Source organism: Bubalus kerabau, chromosome 8 (genome assembly GCF_029407905.1).
Source record: "Bubalus kerabau isolate K-KA32 ecotype Philippines breed swamp buffalo chromosome 8, PCC_UOA_SB_1v2, whole genome shotgun sequence".
NCBI lineage: Eukaryota > Metazoa > Chordata > Mammalia > Artiodactyla > Bovidae > Bubalus > Bubalus kerabau.
Window position 1 is genome coordinate 114,945,329 of NC_073631.1, and position 14,622 is coordinate 114,959,950.

Sequence of the window (14,622 nt, forward strand, 5' to 3'; positions counted from 1 at the left end):
TGGGGAAAGGAAAACCGCCTACAGGGGTTCTGATAGAGATTTTTCTAAAAGTGTCTTTGCCTCTTGTGGCCTCCTCTGAGACAGGATGGGAGACAAGGGAGAAGACACAGGAGCCCTCAATCTGATGTCACTCTCTGCTTTCTGGAAGTCACAGTCCTCACATCCTACAAGATGATAGGGTGGCTAGGGTTTCTTTGAGGTCCCTGATCTGTGCAGTTTTAGGTTTATAGTTTTAGACCCTCACTGAAGTCTTTACAGTCTGTAGAGTCAAAACTGTGGTCTTTCCAATAGTCCTGTATGGATGTGAGAGTTGGACCATAAAGAAGACTGGGCGCCAAAGAGTTGATGCTTTCAAATTGTGGTGCTGGATAAGACTCTTGAGAGTCCCTTGGACAGCAAGGAGATCAAACCAATCAATCCTAAAGGAAATGAACCCTGAATATTCATTGGAAGGACTGACACTGAAGCTGAAGCTGCAATACTTTGGCCACCTGATGCTAACAGACAACTCATTGGAAAAGACCCTGATGCTGGGAAAGATTGAAGGCAAAGGAGAAGAGGGCAGCAGAGGATGAGATGGTTGGATGGCATCACCGACTCAATAGACATGAACTTGGGCAAAGTCCAGGAGATAGTGAGGGACAGGGAGACTGGTTTGCTGCATTCCATGGAATCACAAAGAGCTGGACATGACTTAGCGAATGAACAACAACAACAAGAATTCCTTAATGATTTAGAGCACTCATAACGGTAAAAAGAAGGATGGACAAAGAGGGAAGAATGATGTAATGGGCTCCCTAAGTTCAAGTTTGCTTGAAATGAGAAGTAGAAATCCACTCCATTGTCTGCCCAGCTTCAAAGTTCTAGGCAGAGGGAGATGGAGCCTTCTCCTTATGTAGCATCTTCACACAGAGGAAAGAGATCAACACTGAGAAGAAACTCAACCAGAGCAAAAAGTAAAGCACCCTTTGCAGGAAGTGGCTCCAGCCCCACAGTCTGGGTTCTGCTTCTGACATTTTCTAACTGAACCTAATGTTACTTCTAAGCAATACCTGTGTCCATGGTTAGTGAGATTTTAAATTTTATTTTCCAGAATACTAATATATCAGGCAATTTGCTAATTTTCCTCTGTTGATTGCAAAGAATGCAAGTTTGAAGGACTCTGCAGCTGCCGTGCCACCTTAGACCTCCCCTCTGGGTGTGTGGGTGTTCGTTGGTCAAGTCAGTCGGATATGGTGGTCTCAGACCCAGTAACGCAGAGGTGACCTGCCCCCTGGGCTCTTACCCAGTGGAGGTCAGAGTCCCCACGGTGTCATTCATGATTTTGGTGGGATGCTTGAAGAATGTTAGGAAGCCACAGAAAGACAGGTGATGTAGGTGTCCGCTCCTTGGTGAAATGTTGTGAAAAGTGTGAACTTGGTCAGTCAGCTCTGGAAGTAAGACTGACTTGAGAACAGGCCACTTAAATTTTTTTATTGTGGTAAAAGTCACATAATATAAAACGTACTATTTTAACCATATTTAACTGCACAGTTCGGTGGCACTAAGTGCATTCACAGTGCTGTACAATTCTCACCATCATCCATCTTCTGAACTCTTCACCTTCCAAACCCAAAACTCTGCCTGTTAAAGTAACTCCCCATCCCCTCTCCCCACCGACTCCTAGCCCCTGGAATCTACCAGTGTGCTTTCTGACTCTATGAATTTGACTGTTCTAGGCACCTCATATAAGCAGAATCAAACAGTATTTGTCTACATCTACTATATATTCAAATGCATTTTTTATTAGAGCTGGAATGCATTTTGTCCTACAAACACATTGGCCCTCCGTTTTCTTTTACCCCTGTGCTATCTAATTGGTTATCATTAGATATCTATTTTATCCAAAATAGTGTATATATACAGGCTTCCCACTTCCCAGAAGCAGGCCCGGTGGTAAAGAATCCACCTGCCAAGCAGGAGACATAAGAGATGAGGGTTCAATCCCTGGACCGGGAAGATCTCTTGGAGTAGGAAGTGGCAGCCCACTCTATTTGTCAGTCCCAGTCTCCCAATTGATCCCACTCCCTTCCCCTGCGTAGTGTCTATATATCTGTTCTCTATGTTTGTGTCTCTGTTTCTTCTTTGCAAATAGGTTCTCCTGTTTTTTCTAGAGCCCACATATATGCATTAATAATATTAAATACCAGGTCCACAAATTCCTGCTGAATACTGTGAGCAAATCTCCCCTTATCAATACATCTTGACCAGATCACCTAGATATAAGTCTCTTCGTAAATAAACCCTGCTCATCCCAGGCATGCAGGGTAGATCCACTTAGTTTTCATTATAACAGGTGACCCTAATTGACCCAGGTCCTCATTTTTCTGAGATAACTTTGGATGCAGAGGTTCAATTTTACTTTTATCTCTTTCTGTCTACAGACTATAGTTGTCTCCAATATTTTTGGAGACTAAGTAAAATTGTAAAATGAAGAAGGTAGGGAGAATATTTATTATGGTCTTGGAAAGAATTTTGATTCATTTCAATAAGATGACCAGAAACAGCTTATAAAAAGAGCAGAGGAGAAGGCTGAGGTCAGAATTCAACAGAATACTCAAATGTAAGGGACAGACAGAAAAAAGGCATCTCAGGAAGAATGAAGAGGGATGAAAAGAACAAGCAAGGAAAAGCCAGGAGAGGGGCTGTCACAGGAGGAGAGAGTTTCATGAAACAATTTGCTTATTACTGACAAATCATACCAAGTGCCATGCGTGAAATAGGGCCAAGAAAATATTCTTCAAGTTTAGCAATTATGAAACCACTGTTGACCTTGGAGAGAGAAAAGGTTCACAGAAGTGGACTGATGTGATGAGTTAGCAACTGCCTTTCACTTGATGAGAAAGAGAAAGGCCCCCTGCCCCAGTTTCTAATTTCCTGTTATCTGAGATGTGGACGTGAGTCTCATGGCCAAGACACAAGCTATTTGAACCGGTATGAGAAACGCTCTTCGAAAAACATCTTCTGCAATAGAAGTCTACCCCAGGGGACATGGGAGGGGGCTTGTTTTCAGAAAATAACAAATTCAACAGCTATGAAATCCTGGAGCCAGTTACCTGAAGACTATTCAATAGGGATTCAGATAACCGGAAGCGGTTCTCAGTTCAGCTGTAATAACAAGAGTTATCACTTTTCCTCTTTTTCATCTAATAAAAATCTCCTTTTCCATCTAATCAAGGTGTTGGATTTGTTGCTCTCCAAACTTTCTTCTAACTTTAACCATTTAAGATTATGTGTTAAGAAGTGGCTTGAAAAGGTCTGAGTTGCCAAGTGATCACTTGTAACCACCCCACCTCTGCCACTTAGCATCTAGAGACCACTGACAAGTTAGCCAGTACTTCCGTCAGATGGGAATACAGTTCCTGTGTGTCAGGTGGAGATGAGCCCATCCATGCTAAGCGCACTGTAGAGTACCCGGCTCAGAGCCAGCACTCATGAACTGGGAGCTGTCTCACCACCTTTCCCTTGACCTTTTATTCCCTTAGCTTTCTCCTTCTGCTGGGTCATGTTTACTGCCTCCTACAGAACTCACTTCCAACTGGCTTATTTCTTCCTTCCCCAAATACTCACCTGGGATCTCTTCAGCCCACCAGCCCTGAAGGAAAGTTCATGGGCTAGATGCCCCTTGATATCCAAAATCAGTCTTCAGCCACTCCACTCACCTGCCACAGTGGCCACAGAGCAGCTAGCCAGGTGCAGGAATTTTCTCGCCAAGATGGTGAGTGAGTGTCCACCTGCAAACACCACCCAGCAACACTGTCTGCAGCGGAGACATGACCAGAGCTGACCGAGGGCTTCTAGAGGTGGACAGGCATAAAGTTCAGCTTAGAGCTAAAACAAACCCAGGGTCATTCTTGGCTTTGGACCCAAAGTGGACTCCAGGACGCCCACCCTCTGCCCGCTGCCTTTGTTATCCAGAGCCGGGCTCCCATCTCCTCTTCCACAGTCACTAAGAAAACGAGGACACAGTTCTCATCACCCCGCTGGTAAGAGGTAACTAGAAGCTGCCACGAAAAGCCGGTTAACACAAGTCGTTTGGAAGTTATGGGAATCCAGCTATGATGGTGGTTTAGTGAAGAGATAATGATTCCATTTTAAAAAGAAAAGTGACACAGGGAAGAGAAGAGTGGTTGCTGGGATTTGTCTGAAAAGCACCGGAAGCTTTCTTGTGTCTTTGGTCCATGATGAGCAAGTAGCCTGGGATGCATTCCAGCATGACCTGCAGAGGCCCATGAACCACGAGAGGCTCAGACCTGCAGCCTCCGTGCAGCCACGGGCCAGATTTTGCCCAGTAGGTGGAGAAGAGCAGACACACTTGAGGTCATTATCTAAGTGCAAACAACACCAGGCTACACTGAGCCCAGGTTAGCGGAAAGACATGCCAGTGAGTCCGGAGTCCTGACCGCCGAAGCTGTAGCGGCCAGGCTGGGAGGGAACAGGGGTCTGGCAGACCCTCAGCCTGGAGCCCGGCGGCCAGCCTGGGGCAGGGTCAGCGTGAGCCTTTGGGGACAGGCGAGCGGGCTCTTTGGGGCCAGGGGGCGGGGGGGGGGGGTGCTGGTGCAGGGGTTTGTGTGCAACAAAATCTACCCCAGCCAGAGCGTGGGACTGTGCTCAGCAGTGGTTTAAGGAGGAGGCCAGCATTCAGGAGAGCTGGAGGCTCCAGCAGGATGTCAAGCTCCTAAGGGCTCCTTGGGCAAGATGGCTGGTGGTGGTGGTTTAGTTGCTAAGTTGTGTCTGACTCTTGCGACCCCATGGACTGTAGCCTGCCAGGCTCCTCTGTCCATGGTCGTTAGGTCCTCTGAACTATGACAGATGTTCGGGCCCAGCTCATTTGACTCTGACCTCTTCTGATATCTCTCTGGAAGATAAAGGAGGCCAAGCCTTTTGTGCAACATGTCACCCCGAAAGAAGCTGGGAAGTAGTCCTCCATCCTTCAGGATCCTCTGTGCTGCACTGGGGCTTGGCTGGTATGTGATGGGAGAAGCACCATTTTGGGGAGGATGTCCTGGCCCATGAGAGCAGGAGGGCTGCAGTCACCTCTTCCTCTGCCAGACAGTGTGTCCATCAGGAAAATTTTCTCATGAGTGACAGCTCCTGAGTTTATGGCAGAGTCAAGGTTTGTTAGATAGACTCATAAGCGAAGGGGACCAGCATGCGAGGACCATTCTCTGGGCTACGCTCTGTGAGCAGCCCTGGACAACTGCCCACATCCCTGAACCCAACAGTGGGACTGGTTTGGTCAGCTGCTCCTCACATCCTCAGCATTTCAGACTCATAAGTAGATGATCCCATGGCCATCTGAAATTGGCAAGGTCATTGAGGCAGTAAAGAAAATCACCATTTGTACGCAAGGGAGAAAAATGGAATTCCCTTCATGAAGTGCACTCAAATCTGTATATGAATAAAATGGCTCTTTCTAGTATCTGAAAAATTTACGATAAAAAATTTCCAATCCAGATTGAAGGAATCAAAACACAGGAAATACATCAGTTGTTCCCCTTTCCCGCAAATTTGAGTCTGTAGCAGCAACTTACAAACTGGCAAAGACATCCCAGATGATATTTAAGCCAAGGGCTCACATGCTTTATTTACATCAATTAAGTTGAATGGTTCTATGAAGACCTTCAAGACCTTTTAGAACTAACACCCAAAAAACGAGACTGGAATGCAAAAGTAGGAAGTCAAGAAACACCTGGAGTAACAGGCAACTTTGGCCTTGGAGTACAGAATGAAGCAGGGCAAAGGCTAATAGAGTTTTTCCAGGAGAATGTACTGGTCATAGCAAACACCCTCTTCCAACAACACAAGAGAAAACTCTACATGTGGACATCACCAGATGGACAACACCGAAATCAGATTGAATATATTCTTTGCAGCCAAAGATGGAGAAGCTCTATACAGTCAGCAAAAACAAGACTGAGAGCTGACTGTGGCTCAGTTCATGAACTCCTTATTGCCAAATTCAGATTTAAATTGAAGGAAGTGGGGAAAACCACAAGATCATTCATGTATAACCTAAATCAAATCCCTTATGATTATACAGTGGAAGTGAGAAATAGATTTAAGGGACTAGATCTGATAGAGTGCCTGATGAACTATGGATGGAGGTTCATGACATTATATAGGAGACAGGGATCAAGACCAAATGGCTTTCTGAAGAGGCCAAATGGCTTTCTGAGGAGGCCTTACAAATAGCTGTGAAAAGAAGAGAAATGAAAAGCAAAGCAGAAAAGGAAAGATATACCCATTTGAATACAGAGTTCCAAAGAATAGCAAGGAGAAATAAGAAAGCCTTCCTCAGCAATCAATGCAAAGAAATAGAGGAAAACAATAGAATGGGAAAGAGTAGAGATCTCTTCAAGAAAATTAGAGATACCAAGGGAACATTTCATGCAATGATGGGCTCAATAAAGGACAGAATTGGTATGGACCTAACAGAAGCAGAAGATATTAAGAAGAGGTGGCAAGAATACACAGAAGAACTATACAAAAAAGATCTTCATGACCCAGATAATCACGACGGTGTGATCACTCACCTAGAGCCAGACATCCTGGAATGTGAAGTCAAGTGGGCCTTAGGAAGCATCACTATGAACAAAGCTAGTAGAGGTGATGGAATTCCAGTTGAGCTATTTCAAATCCTGAAAGATGATGCTGTGAAAGTGCTGCACTCAATATGCCAGCAAATTTGGAAAACTCAGCAGTGGCCACAGGACTGGAAAAGGTCAGTTTTCATTCCAATCCCAAAGAAAGGCAATGCCAAAGAATGCTCAAACTACCACATAATTGCACTTACCTCACACACTAGTAAAGTAATGCTTAAAATTCTCTAAGCCAGACTTCAACAATATGTGAACCGTGAACTTCCTGATGTTCAAGCTGGTTTTAGAAAAGGCAGAGGAACCAGAGATCAAATTGCCAACATCCTCTGGATCATCAAAAAAGCAAGAGTTCCAGAAAAACATCTATTTCTGCCTTATTGACTATGCCAAAAGCCTTTGACTGTGCGGATCACAATAAACTGTGGAAAATCCTGAAAGAGATGGAAATACAAACCACCTGACCTGCCTCTTGAGAAACCTGTATGCAGGTCTGGAAGCAACAGTTCAAACTGGACATGGAACAACAGACTGGTTCCAAATAGGAAAAGGAGTACGTCAAGGCTGTATATTGTCACCCTGCTTTTTTAACTTATATGCAGAGTACATCAGGAGAAATGCTGGGCTGGAAGAAGCACAGGCTGGAATCAAGATTACTGGGAGAAATATCAATAACTCAAATATGCAGATGACACCACCCTTATGGCAAAAAGTGAAGAAGAACTAAAGAGCCTCTTGATGAAAGTGAAAGAGGAGAGTGAAAATGTTGGCTTAAAGCTCAACATTCAGAAAACTAAGATCATGGCATCTGGTCCCATCATTTCATGGCAAGTAGATGGGGAAACAGTGGAAACAGTGGCTGACTTTATTTTGGGGGGCAGATCACTGCAATCAAAATCACTGCAGATGGTGATTTCAGCCATGAAATTAAAAGACACTTACTCCTTGGAAAGAAAGTTATGACCAACCTAGACATCATATTAAAAAGCAGAGACATTACTTTGTCAACAAAGGTCCATCTAGTCAGGCTATGGTTTATCCAGTAGTCATGTATGGATGTGAGAGTTGGACTGTGAAGAAGGCTGAGTGCTGAAGAATTGATGCTTTTGAACTGTGGTGTTGGAGAAGACTCTTGAGAGTCCTTTGGAGTGCAAGGAGATCCAACCAGTCCATCCTAAAGGAGATCAGTCCTGGGTGTTTATTGGAAAGACTGATGTTGAAGCTGAAACTCCAATACTTTGGCCACCTGATGCGGAGAGCTGACTCATTGGAAAATACCCTGATGCTGGGAAAGATTGAAGGCAGGAGAAGGGGATGACAGAGGATGAGATTGGATGGCATCACTGACTCAATGGACATGAGTTTGGGTGGACTCCAGGAGTTGGTGAAGGACAGGGAGGCCTGGCATGCTCTGGTTCATGGGGTCGCAAAGAGTCAGACACAACTGAGTGACTGAACTGAACTGAACTGAATCCACGTGAGAACCTTAAAAGTAGGTACTGTTTTCTTTTCACAGTGAAGAAAGTAATGCTAGAGGTTAGTTAACAGCCCAAGATCAGGCAGCTGGTAAGAGATAAGAAATGGAATTTGATCCCAGTTTTCCCAGTAGTCATGTGTGGATATGAGAGTTGAACCATAAAGAAGGCTGAGCACTGAAGAATTGGTGCTTTCAAATTGTTCTGGAGAAGACTCTTAAGAGTCGCTGGGACAGCAAGGAGATCAAACCAGTCAACCTTAAAGGAAATGAACCCTGAATATTCATTGGAAGGACTGATGCTGAAGCTGAAGCTACAATACTTTGGCCACCTGATGCTAACAGATGACTCATTGGAAAAGATCCTGATGCTAGGAAAGAATGAAGGCAGGAGGAGAGGGGGCGACAGGATGAGATGGTTAGTTGGCCTCGCCAACTCAATGGACATGAGTTTGAGCAAGCTCCTGGAGATCGTGTAGGACAGGGACGCCTGGCGTGCTGCAGTGCCTGGGGTTGCAAAGAATCAGACACGACTGTAAGAGCTTAGCATGCACACACACACATCTCAAAGGAAAGGAGCAGCGAAAGAATAAACGCTCTAAGAATAGGAGAGTACAGAGTCTATGGTCAGAAGAAACATGTCTGAAGTTGAGCCAAGCTGAGGAGAACGTTAAGGCCATCTTGATCATCTCCACTGCAGGTCCCTCATCTGGGGAGCGACTCTGGCCCCCACATATGTCGAAAAGTGTGATGGCTTTGGAGCACTGCCTTCAGCTCCAGCTGCAGCCAAGGCTGACCACAGTGCCTGGGAGAACCAGCCCCCAAAATCTTGCACTCCCAGATGATAGCTGTACCCCACTATGAAATGCAACTCTCAGTCACAGAGCCTGTAGTAGAAGACCCGGCGTTCAGGCAGGACTCCAGTCACTGGGCTCGGGTCAGCCCCGGCAGGTGGTCTGTGGATCACATTCAAGTCTCAGAAGCAAAAATCAAGGCAGGCAGGGACTCACCATCTGACAAGCGCACAAAGGGCTTGGAAGAACAAGAGAATTTTATGCCGAGGCACTGGCGGCAGGGGACAAACAAGACGACTTACTTGAGAGTCTCTCTGATATAGAAATAAGCTGCATTTCTATTTAGCTCTTTTAGTAAAACCTTTACAAAGGTGGTCAGAGTCAACATGGAGCCCTCTGGAGCTGTGTCCAGAACACGACCTTTCGGCTTCCTCCAGGCTCTCAGGAGCAGCTCACGTGCCCTCCTTCCTGAAATGCATTCTTTTCTTGGAGTCCATGGCACATGGCGCCCGCTTTCCCTCGACCTCACTGGCCAGGACTCAAGTCTATCCTATGAGTTCTTTCTCTTGCACTATATGTTGGTACATCAGACACAGACGCTTCTTCCTCAACCATCCATTTGCCTGGGTGACCTCATCCAGTCCAGTGGCTCCAATACTACTTATGCACCAGTAACTCTGAAATGAGCGTATTAAAAAACAGAGACATCACTTTGCCAACAAAGGTCCGTATAGTCAAAGCTATGGTTCTTCCAGTAGGCATGTATGGATGTGAGAGTTGGATCATACAGAAGGCTGAGCGCTGAAGAACTGATGCTTTCAAACTGTGGTGCTGGAGAAGACTCTTGAGAGTCCCCTGGACTCCAAGCATATCAAACCAGTCAATCCTAAGGGAAATCAACCCTGAATATTCCTTTGGAAGGACTGATGCTGAAGCTGAAGCTCCAGTACTTTGGCCACCTGATGCGAAGAGTTGTCTCAATGGAAAAGACCCTGATGCTGGGAAAGATTGAAGGCAGGAGGAGAAGGGGACGACAGAGGATGAGATGGTTGGATGGCATCACTGACTCAATGGACATGAACTTGGGCAAACTCTGGGAGATGGTGAGGGTCAGAGGACCCTGTGTGGGCTGCAGTCCATGGGTTTGCAAAGAGCTAAATATGACTTAGCGACTCTGGAATCAAAAGCTCCAGGCCTCACTCTTCCCGAAAACTCTGTATCGAAGTACAGGTCTGTCTTGTCAGCAACAGGGGATGTCTGTCTGGTGTCATCTCAGAGTAGACATGGCAGGGAGAATTCCTGGTGCCTGCCCCAAACCTGCTCTTCCACCAGCCTTCCCATCTCAGTAAAGGACATCACCCTCCACCCATTTCTGCTTGAGCCCAGAATTTGGCTTTAGCCTTGGTGTCCTTTTTCCCTCTTCACTGCCCATCAATAATGAGTATTATGACTGCATCCATCTAGACTGTGCCTCAAATGCATCCACTGCTCTCTCCAGCCACCGGGCCTACTCTTGTCGAAGCCATGCTTGTTTCTTGCTTGGACTATTGTAACCAGTCTCCCAACTGGTCTCCAGTCTTGGTATGTTCCTCGAACGCGCCAAGCCTATTCCCACTTTAGAGCATTTACACTCCCATTACCTGAAGCTCCTCCCCAGACATCAAAGCTGGCTCCTTTTTTTTATTGAAGTAGGGACTTTCCTGGTAGCCCACCTGGTAAAGAATCTGCTTGCCAATGCAGGAGATGGCAAGAGATGCAGGTTTGGTCCCTGGGTCAGGAAGATCCCCTGGAGGAAGGAGGGTGTGGCAACCCCCTCCATTATTCTTGCCTGGAAAATTCCATGTACAGAGGAACTTGACAGGCTATTGTTCATGGGGTTGCAAACTGTCAGACACAACTGAGCACACACACACACACACACACACACACACAAACACACACACACAGTTGATTTATAATATTAGTTTCAAGTGTATAACATAATGGCTCAATGTGTTTTATAAATTATATTCCATTTAAAGTTATTACAAAATAATGGTTATATTTCCCTGTGCTGTACAATATATCCTTATTGCTTACTTATTTTATACATGTATTAATGGTAGTTTGTGTCTTTCACTCTCCTGCCTCTGTCTTGCCCTCCTCTCTCCCCATTGGTAACTACTGGTTTGCTCTCTATATCTGAGTCTGTTTCTGTATTGCTGTATAGATTTATTTGTTCTATTTTTTAGATTCCACTGTGACAATATGCAGTGTTTGTCTTTCTCTGTCTCACTTATTTCACTAAGCCTAATACTCTCTAGGTACATCCACCTTACTGCAAAATGCAGAATTTCATTCTTTTTATGGCTTAGTAATATTCCACTGTGTGTATGTAGCATATCTTCTTCATCCATTCAACTGTTGTTGGACACTTAGGATGCTTCCATATCTTAAAGACTGGCTCCAAGAAGGAGCCATTCAATCATTCAGTCTCAGCACTGTACCTCCTCAGAGAGGCCTTATCTGACCACCCAGTCTGACATAGCCAGTCATTTGCCATTTTACTTTCTCTTTAGAACTTGTGATATTTTTGTTTATTTTTGTGTCCTTCCCCTAGAAGTGGAACTACATAACAAGAGAGACTTAGAAGAACACTGGGGTAGTTGCCCAGTGGATTTGCTGCAGCAATAACATGAATGAATAAGCAATTTATATTTTTGTTACTACTCTGAGTTAATGGGCTTCCCTCATAGCTCAGTTGGTAAAGAATCCACCTGCAATGCGGGAGACCTGGGTTCAATCCCTGGGTTGGGAAGATCCCCTGAAGAAAGGAAAGGCTACCCACTCCAGTATTCTGGCCTGGAGAATTCCAGGGACTTACAGTCCATGGGGTCGCAACGAGTTGGACATGACTGAGCAACTTCCACTTTCACTGAGTTAACAGTCACATTGCCATCATTGGAAATACCTTTTTCTTTGGGTACCACAGACTGAAATCAACCATGACTGAAGCCTAAAAAAGAGTCACAGAAAAATTCATTTGATGAAAGATAGCATCTCAGATCATTCTAGGCCCTAAATATAGTTTTCAGTCTCCCTCTTTCAAATTGAGGTCTCAGATTGCTAGCTGGGACCCTCACAGTTTCTCCCCTGACTCTTAAAATTGATCTCGTGTTTCTCTTCCAAACAGGTGAGGAGAGATATCGTAACTAGAAACCACTGACGCAGATAAAATAATAAAAGAAAAAGATGTGCTGTATATAATCTAGTTTAAAAAAATCACTAGATGAAATCAGTAAGCTATCTAAAAGCAAATATGCAAGCAAAATACAGAAGCCTCTCCATGGACTGTCACTCCATCACAGCTGTTCTGCGCAAGCCTTGTCAGCACATTTATTTTTTTCTTAACATGACTGCCTTCACCAGGCTCTGCCGTGAAGCCACAGGTGAGGTGTCTGCTCTCTTCTTAGTAAAACAACCCCCTCCCTGCCAACCTCACAGGCCAGGGAGGGTCCTTCTCCACTAACAGTCACCATATGCTTTCCTGCTCTTTGTCTTTTAATGGTCAAAACTAATTAACTTTTGCAGTCCCAGCTGTCTATTTTACAATTAGAGTTTTAACATATTAAGTGAATTATGAAGACAAAACTGTTACCTTTCTTACATATACTTGCAACATAATCAAACTGACAGTGTGCTTTCAACCTCCTGTGAGTCTCCGAAAGGCGGTCTTGGTTTTCAGTCGCTCAGTCGTGTCCAACTCTGTGACCCCGTGAACTGCAGCATGCCAGGCTTTTCTGTCCTTCACTATCTCACGGAGTTTGCTCAAACTCGTGACAATTGAGTCAGTGACGCCATCCAACCATCTCATCCTCTGTCATCCTCTTCCCTTCCTGCCCTCAATCTTTCCCAGCATCAGGGGCTTTTCCAATAAGTCGACTTTTCATATCAGGTGGCCAAAGTATTGGAGTTTCAGCTTCAGCATCAGACCTTCCAATAAATATTCAGGGTTGATTTCCTTTCGGATTGACTGGTTTGATCTCCTTGCTGTCCAATGGACTCTCTAGAGTCTTCTTCAGCACCACAATTTGAAAGCATCAATTCTTCAGTGCTCAGCTTTCTTTATGGTTCAACTCTCACATCTGGAAAAACCATAGCTTTGACTATCCAGACCTTTGTCGGCAAAATGATGTCTGCTTTTAATACACTCCCTACCTATTTCCATAGGCACTCAGCTAATTTTCTACAACAGAGATTCCATGTTTAGAAACTTTTAGAGGGATATTTTACAGTCAAATGCTCTACTACTGAGCTTTAAAACCTTTTACCCCTTTAAAGAGAGATTGTGAACCTAAGAAAGCAGCCAAAAGATGCTGAAGCTGAAGCTCCAATACTTCGGCCACCTGATGCGAAGAGCTGACTCATTAGAAAAGACCCTGATGCTGAGAAAGATAGAAGGGGATGACAGAGACCGAGATGGTTGGATGGCATCACCGACTCAATGGACATGAGTTTGAGCAAGTTCTAGGAGATGGTGAAGGACAAGGAAGCCTGGAGTGCTGCAGTCCATGGCGTTGCAAAGAGTCAGACACGACTGAGTGAACAACAAAAAAGCAGCCAAACCTACTGTTCACTTCCATGTAAAACACCTCGTGTTCCACAAGAACAAAAGCTTCAAGGATTCTGAGGTTTTTCATTCCAATTTTCTCATAGCAGTTGGAATGGTCCAATTTGGAAAAGATATTTTAATGTAAAGACATGCATGCATGCTAAGTTGCTTCTGCTGCTGCTGCTGCTAAGTCACTTCAGTCGTGTCTGACTCTGTGCGACCCCATAGACGGCAGCCCACCAGGCTCCCCCATCCCTGGGATTCTCCAGGCAAGAATAGTGGAGTGGGTTGCCATTTCCTTCTCCAATGCATGAAAGTGAAAAGTCAAAGTGAAATCGCTCAGTTGTGTCCAACTCTTAGTGACCCCATGGACTGCAGCCTACCAGGCTCCTCCATCCATGGGATTTTCCAGCCAAGAGTACTGGAGTGGGGTGCCATTGCCTTCTCCTAAGTTGCTTCATTTGTGTCCAACTCATTGCAAGCCTATGGACTGTAGCCGCCAGGGTCCTCTGCCAGTGGAATTATCCAGGCAAGAATATTGGAGTGGGTTGCCATACCCTCCTCCAGGGGATCTTCCCAATCCAGGGATCAAACCCAGGTCTGCCGCATTGCAGGCAGATTCTTTACTGTCTGAGCCACCAGGGAAGCCCCACGATGTGTATATCCACTCTTTCTTTATTCCACCCCATAGTGATGAATATTTGTTTCCTGAACTCTTTGCTTCTACAAATAACTATTCAGCAAATCTATTTGTGCGTATCCCTGTTACCTGTATATGAGGTTTTCTCACGTGAATACACATACATCTGTGTATGCCCAGAAGAATTACTGAGACATAGGGTGTGTACATATTTAATTTCTCTAAGTACTGCTTGTCTGATCACATTCTGAGTGTAAACGTCAAACTACCATTGGTATTAGTAGCTCTGTATTCTTTGAGACTATTATGTTCGTAATACTTTTGATTTATTGTTCCTTTTACAGGTATGTAATTTCCATCTTTATTCCTTCTGATGTCTTCCATCACACAATTTTATTTCTATTCTTATAACTACTGTGCAGTTCTTCTTGTTGTTAATATTTGCCTGGTGTTTTTATGTGGGTGTTGGAATCCTTTTACTTAAA

General features: G+C 44.8%; 1 protein-coding gene across 2 annotated transcripts in view; it reads left to right on the forward strand.

The window, feature by feature from the left end:
* The window catches only part of LOC129659633 (contactin-associated protein-like 2), a 648,365-nt gene that overhangs the window by 497,488 nt on the left and 136,255 nt on the right, over positions 1 to 14,622 (forward strand). The gene's annotated exons all lie outside the window — the stretch shown is intronic.